We start from the raw sequence: 5,787 nt of genomic DNA on the forward strand, positions 1-5,787 counted from the left end.
CGGCCAGCGTGCAGTTAAGCACACCGTGGCGAGCCCTGCGCTGGAGGGGACGGAAGGCAGCAGAAGATAACGAACATAGCCTATGAACGCTGTATTATCGTGTTGCGGTGGTGTAGAACTGACATGCAGAGGGACTGATTTCGCTTAGTGAACGTAATTAATTTACTGTCTTTTTTGCATCAACAGTAGGATCTTTGAGTGCTTTTGCCGGCCGGTGTGGCCGAGCGGTTCTAGGCGCTTCAGTCCGGAATCGCGCGACTGCTACGGTCGCAGGTTCGAATCCTGCCTCGTATATGGATGTGTGCGATGTCCTTAGGTTAGTTAGGTTTAAGTGGTTCTAAGTTCTAGGGGACTGATGACCTCAGATGTTAAATTCCATAGTGCTCAGAGTCATTTCAACCTTTTTTTTTTCTTTTAGTGCTTTGGTAATTTCCTTCCAGTCATATTTAATTCCTTACTTGTTTTGTCAATAAAACTGCCTTTTCCTTCTGCTACTTAATTTATTCATCCCATACACATTTCGCCTTATCTGGTTCTAAGGCATCATCAGTGGGATCTATAACAATAGATTTCTGTTAGTTTTAGATTATTAAACAGTTCACGTCGCGATTTTTTTGTAAAAAAAGTAATTACTTACGATTTGCTGATCTGTGTTTCCTCACATCTGGTCTGTAGGTCGCACTACCAGTTTTGTTACTGTCATACACGCACAACTTTGCGTTCTGACCTTCTTCACCCTGTTCACCATGTTTCTCATTCTTTTACGTGGTGTACTACTGTTCTTTTGCCACTTCATATAACAGTAGTACACCACGAAAAAGAACGAGAAACATGGTGAACAGGGTGTACTACTGCTATATCAAGTGGAAAAAGAACAGTAGTACACCACGTAAAAGAATGAGAAACATGGTGAACAGGGTGTACTACTGCTATATCAAGTGGAAAAAGAACAGCAGTACACCACGTAAAAGAATGAGAAACATGGTGAACAGGGTGTACTACTGCTATATCAAGTGGAAAAAGAACAGTAGTACACCACGTAAAAGAATGAGAAACATGGTGAACAGGGTGTACTACTGCTATATCAAGTGGAAAAAGAACGGCAGTACACCACGTAAAAGAATGAGAAACATGGTGAACAGGGTGTACTACTGCTATATCAAGTGGAAAAAGAACAGTAGTACACCACGTAAAAGAATGAGAAACATGGTGAACAGGGTGTACTACTGCTATATCAAGTGGAAAAAGAACAGTAGTACACCACGTAAAAGAATGAGAAACATGGTGAACAGGGTGTACTACTGCTATATCAAGTGGAAAAAGAACAGTAGTACACCACGTAAAAGAATGAGAAACATGGTGAACAGGGTGTACTACTGCTATATCAAGTGGAAAAAGAACAGCAGTACACCATGTAAAAGAATGAGAAACATGGTGAACAGGGTGTACTACTGCTATATCAAGTGGAAAAAGAACAGCAGTACACCATGTAAAAGAATGAGAAACATGGTGAACAGGGTGTACTACTGCTATATCAAGTGGAAAAAGAACAGTAGTACACCACGTAAAAGAATGAGAAACATGGTGAACAGGGTGTACTACTGCTATATCAAGTGGAAAAAGAACAGCAGTACACCATGTAAAAGAATGAGAAACATGGTGAACAGGGTGTACTACTGCTATATCAAGTGGAAAAAGAACAGTAGTACACCACGTAAAAGAATGAGAAACATGGTGAACAGGGTGTACTACTGCTATATCAAGTGGAAAAAGAACAGCAGTACACCACGTAAAAGAATGAGAAACATGGTGAACAGGGTGTACTACTGCTATATCAAGTGGAAAAAGAACAGTAGTACACCACGTAAAAGAATGAGAAACATGGTGAACAGGGTGTACTACTGCTATATCAAGTGGAAAAAGAACAGCAGTACACCATGTAAAAGAACGAGAAACATGGTGAACAGGGTCTACTACTGCTATATCAAGTGGAAAAAGAACAGTAGTACACCATGTAAAAGAATGAGAAACATGGTGAACAGGGTGTACTACTGCTATATCAAGTGGAAAAAGAACAGCAGTACACCATGTAAAAGAATGAGAAACATGGTGAACAGGGTGTACTACTGCTATATCAAGTGGAAAAAGAACAGTAGTACACCACGTAAAAGAATGAGAAACATGGTGAACAGGGTGTACTACTGCTATATCAAGTGGAAAAAGAACAGTAGTACACCACGTAAAAGAATGAGAAACATGGTGAACAGGGTGTACTACTGCTATATCAAGTGGAAAAAGAACAGCAGTACACCATGTAAAAGAACGAGAAACATGGTGAACAGGGTCTACTACTGCTATATCAAGTGGAAAAAGAACAGTAGTACACCACGTAAAAGAATGAGAAACATGGTGAACAGGGTGTACTACTGCTATATCAAGTGGAAAAGAACAGCAGTACACCACGTAAAAGAATGAGAAACATGGTGAACAGGGTGTACTACTGCTATATCAAGTGGAAAAAGAACAGTAGTACACCACGTAAAAGAATGAGAAACATGGTGAACAGGGTGTACTACTGCTATATCAAGTGGAAAAAGAACGGCAGTACACCACGTAAAAGAATGAGAAACATGGTGAACAGGGTGTACTACTGCTATATCAAGTGGAAAAAGAACAGTAGTACACCACGTAAAAGAATGAGAAACATGGTGAACAGGGTGTACTACTGCTATATCAAGTGGAAAAAGAACAGTAGTACACCACGTAAAAGAATGAGAAACATGGTGAACAGGGTGTACTACTGCTATATCAAGTGGAAAAAGAACAGCAGTACACCATGTAAAAGAATGAGAAACATGGTGAACAGGGTGTACTACTGCTATATCAAGTGGAAAAAGAACAGTAGTACACCACGTAAAAGAATGAGAAACATGGTGAACAGGGTGTACTACTGCTATATCAAGTGGAAAAAGAACAGCAGTACACCACGTAAAAGAATGAGAAACATGGTGAACAGGGTGTACTACTGCTATATCAAGTGGAAAAAGAACAGTAGTACACCACGTAAAAGAATGAGAAACATGGTGAACAGGGTGTACTACTGCTATATCAAGTGGAAAAAGAACAGCAGTACACCATGTAAAAGAACGAGAAACATGGTGAACAGGGTCTACTACTGCTATATCAAGTGGAAAAAGAACAGTAGTACACCATGTAAAAGAATGAGAAACATGGTGAACAGGGTGTACTACTGCTATATCAAGTGGAAAAAGAACAGCAGTACACCATGTAAAAGAATGAGAAACATGGTGAACAGGGTGTACTACTGCTATATCAAGTGGAAAAAGAACAGCAGTACACCATGTAAAAGAACGAGAAACATGGTGAACAGGGTCTACTACTGCTATATCAAGTGGAAAAAGAACAGTAGTACACCATGTAAAAGAATGAGAAACATGGTGAACAGGGTGTACTACTGCTATATCAAGTGGAAAAAGAACAGCAGTACACCATGTAAAAGAATGAGAAACATGGTGAACAGGGTGTACTACTGCTATATCAAGTGGAAAAAGAACAGTAGTACACCACGTAAAAGAATGAGAAACATGGTGAACAGGGTGTACTACTGCTATATCAAGTGGAAAAAGAACAGTAGTACACCACGTAAAAGAATGAGAAACATGGTGAACAGGGTGTACTACTGCTATATCAAGTGGAAAAAGAACAGCAGTACACCATGTAAAAGAACGAGAAACATGGTGAACAGGGTCTACTACTGCTATATCAAGTGGAAAAAGAACAGTAGTACACCACGTAAAAGAATGAGAAACATGGTGAACAGGGTGTACTACTGCTATATCAAGTGGAAAAGAACAGCAGTACACCACGTAAAAGAATGAGAAACATGGTGAACAGGGTGTACTACTGCTATATCAAGTGGAAAAAGAACAGTAGTACACCACGTAAAAGAATGAGAAACATGGTGAACAGGGTGTACTACTGCTATATCAAGTGGAAAAAGAACGGCAGTACACCACGTAAAAGAATGAGAAACATGGTGAACAGGGTGTACTACTGCTATATCAAGTGGAAAAAGAACAGTAGTACACCACGTAAAAGAATGAGAAACATGGTGAACAGGGTGTACTACTGCTATATCAAGTGGAAAAAGAACAGTAGTACACCACGTAAAAGAATGAGAAACATGGTGAACAGGGTGTACTACTGCTATATCAAGTGGAAAAAGAACAGTAGTACACCACGTAAAAGAATGAGAAACATGGTGAACAGGGTGTACTACTGCTATATCAAGTGGAAAAAGAACAGCAGTACACCATGTAAAAGAATGAGAAACATGGTGAACAGGGTGTACTACTGCTATATCAAGTGGAAAAAGAACAGCAGTACACCATGTAAAAGAATGAGAAACATGGTGAACAGGGTGTACTACTGCTATATCAAGTGGAAAAAGAACAGCAGTACACCATGTAAAAGAATGAGAAACATGGTGAACAGGGTGTACTACTGCTATATCAAGTGGAAAAAGAACAGCAGTACACCATGTAAAAGAATGAGAAACATGGTGAACAGGGTGTACTACTGCTATATCAAGTGGAAAAAGAACAGCAGTACACCATGTAAAAGAATGAGAAACATGGTGAACAGGGTGTACTACTGCTATATCAAGTGGAAAAAGAACAGTAGTACACCACGTAAAAGAATGAGAAACATGGTGAACAGGGTGTACTACTGCTATATCAAGTGGAAAAAGAACAGTAGTACACCACGTAAAAGAATGAGAAACATGGTGAACAGGGTGTACTACTGCTATATCAAGTGGAAAAAGAACAGCAGTACACCATGTAAAAGAACGAGAAACATGGTGAACAGGGTCTACTACTGCTATATCAAGTGGAAAAAGAACAGTAGTACACCACGTAAAAGAATGAGAAACATGGTGAACAGGGTGTACTACTGCTATATCAAGTGGAAAAGAACAGCAGTACACCACGTAAAAGAATGAGAAACATGGTGAACAGGGTGTACTACTGCTATATCAAGTGGAAAAAGAACAGTAGTACACCACGTAAAAGAATGAGAAACATGGTGAACAGGGTGTACTACTGCTATATCAAGTGGAAAAAGAACGGCAGTACACCACGTAAAAGAATGAGAAACATGGTGAACAGGGTGTACTACTGCTATATCAAGTGGAAAAAGAACAGTAGTACACCACGTAAAAGAATGAGAAACATGGTGAACAGGGTGTACTACTGCTATATCAAGTGGAAAAAGAACAGTAGTACACCACGTAAAAGAATGAGAAACATGGTGAACAGGGTGTACTACTGCTATATCAAGTGGAAAAAGAACAGCAGTACACCATGTAAAAGAATGAGAAACATGGTGAACAGGGTGTACTACTGCTATATCAAGTGGAAAAAGAACAGTAGTACACCACGTAAAAGAATGAGAAACATGGTGAACAGGGTGTACTACTGCTATATCAAGTGGAAAAAGAACAGCAGTACACCACGTAAAAGAATGAGAAACATGGTGAACAGGGTGTACTACTGCTATATCAAGTGGAAAAAGAACAGTAGTACACCACGTAAAAGAATGAGAAACATGGTGAACAGGGTGTACTACTGCTATATCAAGTGGAAAAAGAACAGCAGTACACCATGTAAAAGAACGAGAAACATGGTGAACAGGGTCTACTACTGCTATATCAAGTGGAAAAAGAACAGTAGTACACCATGTAAAAGAATGAGAAACATGGTGAAC

Source organism: Schistocerca nitens, chromosome 8 (assembly GCF_023898315.1).
Source record: "Schistocerca nitens isolate TAMUIC-IGC-003100 chromosome 8, iqSchNite1.1, whole genome shotgun sequence".
In the NCBI taxonomy this organism is placed as follows: Eukaryota; Metazoa; Arthropoda; class Insecta; order Orthoptera; family Acrididae; genus Schistocerca; species Schistocerca nitens.